The following is a 15,878-nucleotide window of genomic DNA, read 5'->3' as shown; positions in this document are numbered from 1 at the left end:
AACTTCTTTTGCAATGAAAGCCCTGCCACCAAAAGGACTCCAAACTCATCCTTGTGTTGTCTTCACAGGACACGCCGCCCATCACGCACTTCAGAAACACTATACACGGTGCGGATGACAAGACCCTCTCCAGTGCCTTATCTTTCTCAAGAACTATTTCAACTCATATGCATGACCTCCAGTTTAACAGATGACTATCCAGTGAATCAGTTACAAGAAAACAGCCAGCCTCATTTCCTTTATACTCCTCCTCAAAGAAATAAATCAGTATCTTGACTGATTGAAATACTTAACTGCCAGTCATTCTGCTTTGTCCCTTCACTCCCTCACACCAGCCTGCATGAACCCAGAGACGCTGAGCTGTGATTAAACTGTAACACGTAGCACCAACAGCAATAACTAAGTGAGCAGTTTTGAACAAATAACGCAGTTCTTCATAATTCAGTAAAATACATGATTTGGTTTTGTGTATATTTTTGAAAGCCAGTCAAAGTAGCAGGGCTTTTCTTTACTAATGCAATAACATTAGTGCTTAATGGTGGAAAGCACAGGAGAGCAATATATGGTCTACAAATAAGAGTAAAATGTGCATTCTTAATAATATGAGTTTATCTTCCTTATGAATTACCTAGGCAGTGCTTTTATTATACAAGATCCATTGTTTTCCCCGTCTGCAAATTACTTCCTGAATCTATTACCCAGAATGGGAGAAATGTATTTTTCAGTCTTACTCCCTGGAAAAAAAAACACAGAATAAATCAGTCTAAGTGGGTGAGTCTCGATCAGCAACAAGACCAAGGTATTTCAAGCATGCAGTCACTGGCTCCCTGTATAACTAAAGGATTTTTTGAGGGTGGGGGCAGAGATGAAAGGATTTAAATGTAAATTATACAATGATAGTACAACTCTAGAGTATTACCATGCGTACAAGGGATTATTAAAGATCAGGTGGGATTTTTCTAGCCTTATTTCAGACACCTCCAGGGAAACATTCTGCAATGCTCTGTAGGAGATAAAGAACAACCTAAGTATATTAAAAGGCTCATAGATATAACTCCACAAGCTACAAGCTTTCTTTGTAACTCAGATACCTTGAAGTGCACAACACTTCTATCATAGTCCTTGCATGTCATCCTTCAAAAAAATATTAAATTTCCACTCATCTACCTAGGTATTTGCATGTCCTGAATTCTCTAACGGGGCCAAAGAACAGCAATATTATTCTTCCTTCCCCTAACCTCTACCACCACCTCTCAATCTCATTTTCCTGAGCAAAATACCTCATATTTGTATAGCTATTGAAAAAAATCCCACAATTTCCCTGAATACGAAAGATAGGGGTGAAAGTACTTTAATGTATTATTCACTCCTGAAAACCAAAGACAACAGTCAATACTAGTATTACATGGCAGAAGATATACCTATCACGTTTTTATTAAAGACACACCAACTGCTGTAAAAACAGAGTCACATTTCAATCAGCACAGGGTAGTCAGTTAGCATTAAAACTGCAAAACGAACACAAAAAGCAAGGCAGCTGAACCTGCCCGAGTGCCACAATGACTCGTACCATATTCCATCTTTCTCAGAACCTCTCAATCTCTTACGAACTGTAAGAGTTCGCCTATCAAGCCAGATTAATTTTTAAAGTTCCTCGCATTTCAAATCCTTTCCTCATCACAGGCCCAAAGACAAGTGTGGCTTCAGTTTTGCTTTCCTCCAGCATGACTCCAGCGACGCTGTGATTTAATCCTGTATGTTCAGGTTCTGTTCCAAATCTCCGAAAAGCCAGCGGGACTCCCGGTATCAGCGGCCTTTGTGTTCTCCCGCTCAGAACTCATCAGCTGAGATGCAGCTCTCAAAATCATCAATCTGCCACTCGCGCTGACAGAGGAAGGCAGGTTTTCCTTCACTTCTCCAACTGAAACCATCAGGCACAGCACACATTAATGAGCGCCCAATCTGCATCTCTACATAAAATACTCTTTTCCAATTACCTCTTAAATCTTTGATCTCAAGGTCAGACCTTTCATTGAAAAGTTTCAGAGCAATTTATTTATGATGCTGCTATGAACAGTAACATTACTAAATAATTCATATTAAATAAGTCACATTTAAATTATCTCTAATCAAAGCTGGGGCAGGAAGCACTACCTATTATTAAGGTTGCCTGACAATTCCCACTCTGAGTCAATTGCTTGCAACTTTGCCAAAATTTAAATGTTCAGGCTACAATTTTACACGTCAAGTGTATCTGCTTCAGGGTGATTTTCAGGGGACAAGGAAAGGGGAATGAGTTGAATCACTTCCAAGATTAGACTACAGGAAAATATAGTGTTTTGACCATGTTAAATAATCCTTATGAACTTGTATCTGAAAAGCTTTCTGTGTTTTTAAACTGGGAGCAAGATTTGGTCTTCATGAATTTGATTTTCCTGGTAAACCTAAGAAAAAAACCTACCCAAATGATTACAGACTTTACACTTGTTCGGTGACTCCCCCCTCTGTACTATAATTTTTCTACATCAGCACTGTCAGTTTCTACAGTGTTCAGAAGGATCCAAGCTGTACACACACGTTCCTATAAACGCTGTACCAGAAAATGGACTATCCCTGTAATTACTGCTCTGAACTGAAAAGACACAGAACACTGGAATTAACAGTAGGAAGTCTGTCTTTCCTCTGGGTACCCAAGAGGCTGCTTAATTTGAATGCAGAAGGTACAATAATTGGACCAGAGAAGAGAGGAACAGACTTTGACATGAACTCTTACATCACAACTGGTGGAAGAGAAGAATTTCTGACTACTATTTAGTAGTGGAAGATTCAGAAGTCTAGTCTGGGAATCCAGTGGCAGAAATAGCTTTGGGGAGGGCTAGGATTACAGTGGATGAAGCCAGTCATGCAGAAGAGAAGTGCTACACCCAGAGAAGGAGCCAGGAGGAAAGGAGACTTACTCATGTCAGTCAGGAAACCAGGGTTAAGAACACACATCTCTTGTCTCTATTTAGGGCCATACAGAAGATCACAATAAGCTGCTGTCTCAGCTACTCTATTAAACCAATGGCATAAGTCTGTCTATAGGAATGCCAAAAAAAAAAAATCTGGTCTTGACAATGAATCACGTGGATTTCAATCTGATGTGACTTGATGTTGTTTCAACTCCTGTTTGTTCTGGGGAGGAAGGGCATTTCATTTACTATGTTAAAAGAAAGATCATGCTATCATTACTGCTGTACCCCTTATTGAATATTGTAAGCAGAATTATTTCAAAGACTTTGATTAGACAAATTTTCCAAGGCAGCAGAAATTATGGCATATGATTCATAATATTTTAACTTCTCTTCACTGTAATCTATTTAACTAGCTTTACATGTCATCAGTTTAAGCATTATTGCCAATATATAACATTTAAGCTCTGTCACAGGAGAAAAAATTCAAATGTCTAATTAAAAATCTACAATGGCCATTTTGGAAAGTAGAATTAAATTTTCCCCCCACATCCAATACACACAAAACCAAAGTCACAAGCAAATACAGAGCTCGCAGACCTACGGGTTTCTGTGCAGAGCAAGAATTTAAGGAAACATTGAATCCGCAGGGTACAGAACCCATTTATAGGATTCGCAGTTGCATGACAGCTTTGTAAAGCATAAAAAAAAAAGAGAGAGAGAGAAGAGAAAACAAAAAAGTACAAAGTCCAGTTTTCTTCAGCATAAAACCAAGGGCAAATAACATTTCTGATGTTAAGCATAGTATTATTCCTATACAGGACCAAATCAACAACAGTATTATATGAAGCTTACCTAACACTGGGAAAAGCATCTTTGACTAACAGAGCTATTTTTTACCCAAACCTTTGTATTTAAATGTGACAATAATCTTCAAAACATCCACAGGTGCTGGAAAATCATGCCAGAATAAAACAAAGCAAGTGAAAAAGCTTTCACAAAATATGGAGACTGAAGCCTGCATTGCAACACGCTGTCTGACTCACAACCAGGGCACAGATTCACAAGGAACTGATCTGCAAGTCTTTGTGAACATAAGTGAACTCCACTTCTTCAAAATAACCAAGACACATTTCTGTCACATGTTAATAATTTTTCTACAGGTTGTATCAATGTCTCAAAAGAATTATTCATCACTTAGAACTATCATGGGAAAGGATTCCAAATTATTTCAGATTTTTGAATACTAGAAATATGGAAGCCTGTGCACCACCAAAAGAAAGGGCTGTTTAAAAATGTATATATTATATATTCCTCTACACATACATACACTCCTGATGTGGAGAGTTAGGCCAGCAGACAACACCTTTGAAAACATCAACAATTAGAAAGTATCCCACTTCAGTTTAACAACAGACCACTAAGTTGGTTCACAAGTTACCAGTTAAATACAATTTTTCAGTGAATAGAAAGGGAGGCTTTGCAATAAGCAAGTCTCATAGCCCCATTCAAGAAAAAAAAAAAGGAGAGCAAGAATAGTAATACACTATAATTGATACCATCTTTTCTGTATTGTGACTATTTCCTAGTCTTTCTAGGATTGGGTTCACTGTAACATAGATCCCTAATAAATAAGAGGCTAAAATAAAAAAATCTAATAGGTTTCTTTTCCCTTTAAAAGGTAATCTTCGAGGGGTGAGGAGGGAAATTGTCTTCTCAGTGCCAAAACTCAAGGCTTTTAGTGTGGTACATTGTTATGAAACCATAAAATAGATCTCATTAAAGATTCCTACTGTTATGTATAAGCTATAATTAAAATCTTCTTAATGAAGCTTTACCAAAAATAAGTAAATAAAAAAACCCACACACGCAGAAACCTTTAAAAAAGAAGAGAGAACAAAAAGCCTTGATTCATGCAGGCAAAACAGTTGCACGCCGCAGCCAGACCCCTACATTCACAAGCATTCAGCTCTTCCGTGCCTACTTCAACGCTCCACAGGTAACCTAGACCTTCTCTCTGCTATATCTCACCCTTCGGGCCACTCTCAAAGTCCTCACATGGTTGTTTACACCTTATTTGCTCCCCAGAAGTAGTTGCCATAACTCCTCTAGCTCAGAGCTCCTTTCAGAGCATCACAAACCTGCTAAAATGCCGAGCTGAGATTAAGAAGTTTGCCTCCCACATTACTACAACTGAGAAGCATTAAGAATCATTACCAGTTATTCATTCTCACCAAAACATTACATTAGCTCTTTTTATTTACAGGAAATTATTTAAAGAGCGCTTCCTGAACTGATATTAGTCCAGGTTGCCAGGCATTCCAGTCTCCCATGTCTACTTTTCAAGCTTTTATTACAACAATAAAGAAAATATGCAACAGATTAATTTTCATAAATTCATTCTTTACTTGCATCATCCTTGAAAGTTGTTCTCCTATAAATAAGCCATTTGCTCCCAACACACAAATAACAGCAGAGAAAAATGTTGCTCTCTGTATTTCTCTGGAACCTATAAAGCTTGTCTTCTGATAAAAGCCATTATTAACAGAGTCCTGCCATCGTCAGGTCCTGGAAATGTTCCTTCAGACATCGCCACTCATACTTTTGGAACAGGTGGACCAGATCTTCTCCACTTTTTGCACTTTGCTACATTTGCAAGCTACAATACATCCAAACATGCAATTTATTCTATTTACCATATGTTCTAATCTATCCAGGGCAGTCTATCTTCTTAAAGAAAGCAACTGCAGGAATAATCAGGACTCCAATAAAGACTTAAGCTAGAGCCTTTATGACTGCCTGTGTATTAATTTTGCTGCCACCTGCAGGGAGACCAAAACTGTTAAAGATGAAGTCTAGCAGAAATACTTCAGCCCGTTTTGTAACCAAACCCTGTATCACAAACTTCTCTAACACTAGATTGAACTTTTGAGCACCTATTTAATGTGAAAACTAGAGAGCTATTACAAACTACTTCTGTTCTTGTAAATTAGACCATAGACTGAAGTTGTTCTTTCTCCCTACCAGCTGGGCCATTCCTGTCTGAAAGTGGAAAGAATCCTCTGAGGTGCTTTGGGCAGCGGGGAACTGGGACTATTTTATTTATTTTGCAAAATCCCTTGAATGCGAGGACTCAGAGACAACAGTAACCCCCACTGATCTTCTGAATGTTTTTCAGAGAAGAAAACATACATACCATATACCTATACCTACATATATACCAGTACAATTCCTGCTGGTTTCTTGAGGCCCATTTCTCTTAACCCATCAAATAAATCCTAGACTGTCTTGCAAAGCTGTGAAGTCAGTCTCATTAAAATATCTGCCCACATTTGAAAATGAAATACACTCTCTATCATTCAGCATAATAGTACTTTCCTAAAAATCACTAACACAGCCAGAGATAATATAGCATAGTCAAAAAAAAGGAAAAAAATTGAGGTAGACCACTACAGACATCATCATATTTGCTCTACTCATTGTCTACATGCAAGTTACATATATACTTCCAGACAAAAAGAAGAAAATCAACATTATATCCATCCAGACAACCTTTTCTTCTTGTATTATTGCATCTACCTAAAAAATGACTGTACCTTGTTTGTTGTGACACGCATCTGTACTATTTCCCCTCTCTGTCAAAAAGTCCTATCTAAAAAATACTGATTAATAGAATCAATCACCCAGAATGCTTATGGACCATTTCCAATCACTTCTTTGAATCAAAGATGGTCTCAGCATAAAAGAACAGCAGTAGCTCTTTACACACACTTGAGCAATAATTCAGAGTTTGATGCACAGGATCGGCTCTCCTTGATCTGCGCTCGCTGGGAAAATCAAGGAGACTAGAACTTGAACTTCTCAGTTCCAAGACTGAGAATAGGATTCATCTCACCCAAACTTGAGCTGCAAGACCTGCGCGTCTAAAAGCTAATGAATTAGGCTTCTCCTACCACAAGTGGTGAATGACAGAACCATCCCACAGAGGGTCCTCTCTGTTCACCTTATCCAAGAGTCCAACTGAACAAATCAGGTAGGTAAGAACGAAACGTGAAACGGAACAAAACCACAGTCAGTCAACAAGGACAATCACAGACAAGTCGTTTGCTGCAGGAACAGTCCTGCCACAGCTGCACAGAGCCCTCCTTTATGAAAATCACTTGCTATTCTCTTCTAACCCCAAAACTGGGATTGCCAAAGTCTCAAGAACTGTTTCACAGCAGTGGCAGAGTTATTTTTCTAGTGTTTTACAGCATAAAGAGGATTTCATGTCCTCTCCAGGATCATCCTGCGCTAAAATCCAGAAACTGAAGCCTGGCCCCGTGGGATTCACTCAACAATTCTCACTTTTCTCAGAGGATCTGTATGCACTGAAATCAATTAGCATTTGCTACAAACATAACATAGCAACAGTGGACAAGCCCCCATTTGATGCAAATCACTGTAGTTCTTCTGATTTAAAAGAACTTTACCAAATTTCATCAGCTATAACTCTCACACAGTGCTTTTGAATAGCTCTCTACCACTAGGGAGGTAAGATCATAAGATTTGAGTGCCAGGAACAGTAAGCGGTCAATTCAATTTGTTATCCTTTTTAGAACTATTCACCACTTTATTTCTCTTGTTTTCAGAAGGAAGAAAAATGGGTCTGAATATATGAAAACTGTCACCCAGGAACAGTGGGTGGAAAGCTGTCCTGAAGCCATAATCTTTCCGAGATTTGATTACTTCAGCGGCAACAAAAATCCACTCATAAAATAATCTTTATCAAGTTCCCTGACATTTTTTATTGTTTTTAAACTTGCGCAAACAGACAGCATGCTGTGTGAAGCAGCACATCCTGCTGATTTGTTTTGTATTAATTACAGCATAATTAAAAATGGGAGTTTTTATTCCAGTCAACTACCAGGTGTTCTAACAAACAGGAGAGTTAACATCTCTGAATGCCACTGACAGTGTCGATCTCGGTGACAGTGTCATTGTGGAATGCTGACCACATTTAAATACAGATACACATTTAGGGAGGAAAATCCTATTGTTACGATCAAAAAGGGAAGAAAAAAACAACCCATACACACCACCCCTACTGGGAAGACCCGTGATTTTAGTGGTACAGCTGCTACAGTCAGGACATAAACACCTACCAGGTCATCTGATCTTGGCATTAGAAGATTTAAGTTTGCTAATATACCTCAGAGCTTGAGGAAAACTGATATCAAAGGCAGTAGTGAAGAAAATAGCTTAATAGCATTTTATTACATAAAGGAATAGGAAAATTGAAATATTAATAAAATATTTGCTGCATTGACTGCTGATGAACTAAATAGCAGTACAATTTCATGAATATCAGCTGGACTGCATTAAAGTTTAAAAGTTCCCCCCCCTCCCATAATTACCTTCATGCTTGGCTTAATCACACAGCTCAACTGGAAATTCCAGCCCTGCAGCCTGTATTGCAGCAATGCCCTAAAGTGCAAGCCTTCAGCACACTAGCAGCCCATCACAGTTAACTTCAAGAGCTAACAAAGATCAAGGAAGCAAACAGTCTCCCACATCGCCATAGCCACAAGCAAAATACACTATGGTAAAAATTATTTGATTGGTAAAGGTTATACAAAAAAGTCAAAAAGAAGATAAAACTGAAATTCTTAACTTTAACTACCTGTTTAAAATATCCATCATTCTAAATGCAGAGCCAGTTTTCTTTCTTCCTGTCAATACTGACAGATCACTATGAGGAAAAAAAGGAAAGGTATAAACTCAATAAGGGGAGAATTCAAGTGACCTACTACATGTTAATCTGGCAAAAAGCACATGCCAACTGAACTGTTACGGCCTGGTTTCAGGCGGAGACTGACGGATCCCACAAACACTGTCAAATTACTAGCACACTGTCTACTTCTGCCCGAGCACCAAATCCTGCCGCATTGCATCTCTTCATTCTGCCTTCATCTCAGGAACTACTTGAGGCACCTGAATAATCCCACTTCAGTCTGAGCTCTCAGTTTAAGTTGAAGCGCTCCGTTTCCTTGCTGCTTTCACACAGTTTATTACTGATTGCATCTCAGGTAACCATGAGCAGATATTTTTATACAGTGTGCAGAGACCACTCTTTTTTCCCCTCAGTCACTACAAGTACTGAAAAAATATTTATAATTCTGCAGGTTGAAAAATGCCCAATGTGATTCCTGTTACTCTTTAAGTAACCAATCTTTCAATAGGTTTGAAGACAGTTATGTAAAAAAAAGTAAGAAGTGTTTATCAATTGGATTCCCAATAATTCAAGTTCTTCCTTCATTTTCAAATGGGTGTATTTAAAATCTTTGCATCTCCAAATTCTAAGTATGAAACTATAAGTTTCAATAATCTCATTTATACATTTCAATTCATTGATAATAATTATTCTCAGTAGGTGCAATTAAGGCAACTGTTTGTTCAGAGAGCTACTTCATGTTGCACATTAGCCAGTCAACTTTCAATCTACAGTAGTTGGTCTTAGAGTAGATATCCTTGCCAGATATGATTAAAAATAAATTATTCAAAGATTTGATTATACTAACACTGCAGAACCCATTGTAACTTGGAAACATATTGTGCTTATTGGAAACTTCCAATTTTATATAATTTAGTAGTTTAAGAGTTAAATCAGCATGCATTTTTATTATTATGCTTTCTAACTAATCATCTTCAGACTTCAGATTTTCTTCCTAGCTAAGTATGTTGTGAATCTTACAGACAGCCAGGAAAGAAAAACTGTAGCAATGGGATACTGTAGGAGTTATTATTAAAACATCAGTTGAACAGCTTCTTTTGGTTTCGACTATCATTTACAAAGGTAAACCCATCTTATGGGCTAAGAACACAATCTAGTTCATTATTCTATTTGGTGTCCTATGTTAACCACACACGGTCCACTGAAAGCATAACCGGATACAATTTGTTCCACAGCCGGAAAAGAAGTAAGGCCCCTCTTATTTCACATAGACCTAGAACAAGGAGTCACCTGGTGACTGTCAAAACTATTAACTTGCTAATCACTCATCCATTCTAAAGGAGCACTTATGCTCAGCTGTTCTAAAATGGGAGCAAAGGGAAAAATCTCTAACTGGCAGGACAGTTTAACACTGCATTTAAGAAGAGAAGGGAGACACTTTTAGCAGAAAGGCAACTCTTGTCACAAGTGATTTAGGCAAAACCTCCCTGAATGACACCGAATAAGCCTCTGAGTCACTGCAGCTGTGATACCTATTCACTCTAAAAGCAAAGAGCTGTTTTCAGCTAACTGTTGCTATGATCTTTTTCTGCAGATCCTCAACTTTCCTAAGCTTTCTGAGAATAAAACTGCACAGGTTTAAAAAGTTCTTTTCCAAAGGGTGAATATACCTAGACAGACTGATAAGCTTCAGAGCCTGTCTTGGGACCTAACATAGACAGACTGATGGGTCCTATTATCTAGAGAATAATGCCAGAAAAGGGATTTGCACACCAGGACTTGCTTTAACAGGCCAGAACTACAGTACCTGGATGCTAATCAGCTCCCAATTAACGTCAAAGCATGCTGGCCTCAAGAATAGATCCAGTACCACTTATCAGTAGCAACTCCGCAAAGAAGAAATGTAATAATCACCCAAAGCAAAGCTCACCACTGTATCCCCACCATGCTGATGGCAAGGATAAATACACTTTTTGCTACAAAAAGCATTTGGGGGACATTCCATCTCCATCTTTAACAATAACAGGTGGACTTTGTATTTGAGGACTCTTGATTACCCTCAGTACTTAAGTGATATACTCACATTCAGGTGTGAATAATTCCAACCACCTTAGTATTGCTTCTCAATTGCCTGTTTTTTCACAAATGTCCTCTAAATGTAATTTTCCAGTAACTACTCACTGAGGAAAAGCAGACCCTAAAACTGCAGGGACATTTGCTAGCAACATCTATATCCGAAGTTTTTGCAAGACAGCAATATGCCTGCTAAAAGAAAATAAAATGGCAAGCACACATGCATGATAGGATTATTTGATTCAATACAATATAAATTAGGTCAGACTCCTCTTTGGAGAATTCCATGTCAAGAACTAGGTGGTCCACTAAATTTCTATTCATTTGCCTTTGGGTTTGGGGAATTGCAAAGACTCTCAAGAAACTATGTTCCTCTACTCACAAGAGTAATCACTATTTGCTAGGAAAAAAAAAAAAATCTCTCAGTGCACTGCTTGACAATATCTGGAGACTGGAGAAATCTTTATATAACAAGAGCAGCAGGTAATAAATGTGTGTACATAAACAAATACATAAAATCCAGTACCGAACAAACCAGTAACAGTGCTTTGGTGTACCTCAGTATCACACTGCCCTATTTTACCACCTTAGACATTGCTTGAAGGAAAGTAACTGGATCCTCATTAAACAAACGGTAATGGAGTTACAGAAAAAGCACTATCTGTAAAGAGGATAAAGGATGAGAGGCTGAAAACTTTGCCCTGCGTCTGCTCCAAGACACTTGCGCGTAGAAACACTGCACAGGTAGAAATGATGGTAACTGTGGACAGGCTTTTGATTTTGTGAGCCACCTAACTAAACCTCTGCATGCCTCCAAGGGCCACAAGAGCAGGCCAGCTACGAGGACAACTAGTTCACAGCAAGACATGACAAGCAGCCTCTTGGAGATCCTCTAGCTCCACTGTGGATGCATTTGGTCAGGGTATGCAGCTGGGTCTGAAGAGCTAGGTCCCTGATAAATGCTTCCCTGCAGCTGGCGATGCAAAAACCTACAACCTCTGCACCTGCACAGACACTGCACCTGCACAACTGCCATCCCAGGGCCCAAGCTTCACTCAAGCTCCTCAAAAAGCCACATACAGACTAAGTGACAAAAGCTGACAGGTCTCTCTGATCTGGTTCTTCAAAACAGCGCATTTTGAAACAGATCCACCACTGGAAACAGGTTGCACAGACCCCGCTGTACCCAGCACGGCTCACGCCAGCAGATTCCAGTGGAGGATTTACATGCAACAACCACTGCAAATAAAAAGATAATAAAGAGTTTTCATGGTAACTGTTTTCACACAAGATCTTAGTGTTTTTTGATTAAATAATTAAGTGATCTTTCCAAAGAGAAGAATGTGAAGTTTTCATATGGCACAGTTAAAAGACGAACATTGCTTACACCTCATAACAGTTGAAAATATGTTTGATGGCTGTGTAGGATTACATACACAGATGACGTTGCACATGGTAACGTGGCAGCTTTTCTCTAACTCACAATACTGGGTTTACTTACTTTTACTAAGATAGGACAGTTCAGCTGCTTTTAAGAAGAAATGGAAAATTGATTTACGGATGAAATTCTTAAACCAGGGCCATGAAATGTAATTTTGCTGCAGCTAAACTGGGCAAAATCCAGTGTTATGGGCAAAGTACAGAGTTAAAGGTCTCTTATGTGTCAGCTTGAAGTATGAAATTGAAAATTTTAAATCTAATTAATCACTCAGTTCAGAATGTATGCTCTTCATCCTACACTACTAAAATCCTCATAATAAAACACTGCTACTGATGAAGTCAAGCACTCCCTTACAAAGGCTGGCAAATTTGCAGAACAGCACCTGAGGTTTAGATTTGTAAAATCCTAAGGAGTATCTACTCTAATAGCTCTGTAATTGCATGGAATGCATTTTCAAATAGTAACATATAAATATATATATGCATATCCATCATAATGAAGGTTCAGACCAATTTTTGTGTCAGTTGAAGAGACTCAGTGACAACCTGGAAGAACCAAGATCTGTGTTCAACTCCAAGAAATGGATAACTGCAGCCAGGACTTCAAACTCTTTCCCACATTACAATATGCTTCAGTTTTGCACTGAAAATACATCAGCATACTCAATTCCATCATTTTGGTCCCAGATACCAAAATTGTTTTCTTTTTTTTAACCCAGTGATTGCTTTATTGGAATTGCCCACCTGTCCCTGAGTGCTGTACAAGTGCCTGCAGGTGCCCGACACAGTTCAGAAACGCTCTCCTGGAACTAAACACATAGAAGTTGCTGCTGCTACATTAGGCATTGCAAGAATTTACGTCTCCTTTTGGGAGCTGTCTCCTGCCTCTCTATGCCTCATTTTCCTATCTATAAAAGCAGGAGAGTACAGAAGCTATTTTATCTCATATCTGACACGCACATAACTGCCTTAAAGATAGAAAGGCAGGTAGTAGCGCAGGAATGGAGCTATAGAGGTGCTGATGACAAGCACTGCTGAATAATACCAACTAGTACAGGACACACATGAGACCAAATAATAACATATTTCCATTCCTAAATTATTGGCTGAACAAAAGCACTGTGATCCAGCAACTCTGATTAACTTTGCAAGAATGCTTGGGTAGCACTTGAAAAAATGAAGTTGTTACCTTGACTAAACATTGACTTAGACAGCTAATTTTAACCATTAAAATCTTGACTAAATTGACTTGGAAAGTTAATTTGAACAATAACATTTAGAAAGTCTTGATCCTCTTTACTAGTATTTGTGATCACTTTAAAATGTGAATACAACTGAAAACTGAGGTTCACCCTCTGTCAATATTGGGAACCAATATTTAAATAAGCAGCTGTTACTAAATTCTATATAAACATTTTGCAAAATTTCAAATCCAAAATATTTAAAACAAAAAAGGCTTGTTAAAACTAAAGGATGAAAGGGGAAGGTCAAACCTTTCTGTATTTTGCTCAAGTAAGAGCCTCAGAAATAAGTCTCATAAAAGTATTAAGAGAATCACAAGATTCATGGCTTAAAATGATTATTCTGATACGTGTATGCAGAAGTCTTTCAGCATATGGCTGTGAACTGTGGCTTGCCCACAGAACCAAACAGACCAACTACCTCTGGACAACACATTCATTCTGATACCACTACTTTTGAAGCCCTAGTAGCAGCTACTTCAAGCCAACATCCTCCATTACTGGTGTCACTTCATCATGTGGGGCCATAGGTCAAAGGACATACACAGGGTCTTTCACAAGCTGAGCTAAAAAATAAAAATAGGGAGAGAGAGAAGAAAATCAATTTCAATCCTCCTAAGATGAAACCACTGATGTGTGCAGTCACTGAAGTCCCAAAGGTAATCCTACAAGAAAACGTGATGGTGTCCTCCATCACGATGCTCAGATATGTTAAAGTGCAGCAAAACTGGCTATGAGGTAGAGTCCAAGATCAGCATCTATATAAAAACACTCCAAACAATAAATCTGAACTTTTAGGCCAACATGAACAGCTTATTTTCAATTTGTAATGACACAAAATGGTAATGACAAAGGAGCAAGAAATCCTGTGTTTCAGGGAGATGCAATACATGTGACTAAAGAAATTAACCATGACTGCGGCACTAATTCCACCTATAGTTTGATTTTAGAAGTCTGAAAGTGTACTTTTTAGCTTATTGCCTGAATTTCCTTTTTAACATATCAACTACAATTAGTACAAGAGCAAACATAAAACACACGAATCTCAGATATGAACGGAAACAAACTGATGATAGCTTCCCTCTTCCATTATTTTTGAATATAGTGGCAAGGAGCAGATTGATACTGGCCTTGTTAGGAGCAGGAAAAAAAAACAAAACAAACAACGAACAATAAACAATACAAGCTTCAGTAGTTAACACAGTGCTGTGTCTTGCAATGGAAACATACTGTGAAACAGCCTGCAAGATAAGCTCCATCAACGATAAGTAATTTTTATTCCGTTTGAGTGGCTGAAAACAATAAACATGATTAAGTGTTTCAGACATGCATTCAGAATTTAGACAAATGGCAAGGAGCTCCAAAGGCTGAGCTTTTAGAACTACTTTGGGGAAAGACCTGCAAACCAGCTTACTGTTTTGAAACACACAATACAAACAGAAGTTTACAGTGCAATTAAGACTTCCCGTTCATCCGCAAGCTCCAGAACCGTTCAGCCCCCCAAACAAGCCTGGTTTCTGCTGCTCAGGTGCCCTGTGGTGCCAGTTCCGCACCTCTCGACGCTACCACGTGCGTCGTAGCAGCACCGAGCGTGCCAGCCACGACCAAGGATGACTCCGTTGGGTGAAACGCCCCAAACACGAAGCAGAAAGGTGGCTCACGCTCCCACGGAGCTACAAGCCTCGCACCATGCCCAGCTGTTCACCGACGATTTCCGTCACCGCCGTCCTGGCCCAAGCTCGCCACGCGCCCCTTCGCGCACCCTCCCGCAGACCATGGCTCGCTCAAAGGCACTCGCGTTTTGAAGCTGAGCTAATTCAATAGTGTATCTTAAGGCACTGCTGGAAACTCAGTGGCCGTGCCCACGGAAAACTCTAATGAGGTTTAATTTTTCGAAATGAAGAATGGGAGACCGCAAGAGCCGTAAGGGAACCCGCAGCACCTCACCAAGGTACCGTCACTTTCTTCACCCACTTTCGTAACTGCGGGCAGGCACCGACCCGGGGGCTCCTCCTCAGGGACCAGACGGCGCCTGAAGCGCGTTTGAGGCAGCAGCCCCGAGCCGCCGAGGAGCCCCCCGGGTCGGGAGGGCGAGCGCCGCACGGACCCCCCGCCCCGGGCGCCATTTCGCGCCGCTCCCGCGCGCCGCCTCCCGCCCCTCGCGGGGTCGCCAACGGCCGCGGCTCCCCCACGCAGCCGGGCTGGAAGCGGCACTTCCAGCAGGGTGAAGGCAGCGGCTCCAGCGAGCCAAAGAGGAATTAACGGGCTGGAGAGCCAGCGGCGAGCAGCCCCTGGGAGAACCCTGCCCTCCCCTGCCCCGCTGCCCCATGCCGCCGCCGCGGGGCTCTCGGGGGAAGATGGCCGGGAGCGGCCGTTGGGGCGCGTGAGCGCGGCGCCTCCACGGGAGGCGGGGGGTCGCGCCTGAGGGTGCCTCTCCCTTCTCGGCCTCTTTTAAATCCG

Source organism: Apteryx rowi, unplaced genomic scaffold, assembly GCF_003343035.1.
Source record: "Apteryx rowi isolate R43461 unplaced genomic scaffold, aptRow1 scaffold_284, whole genome shotgun sequence".
Lineage (NCBI taxonomy): Eukaryota > Metazoa > Chordata > Aves > Apterygiformes > Apterygidae > Apteryx > Apteryx rowi.
Note: the sequence above shows the minus strand (reverse complement) of the source record.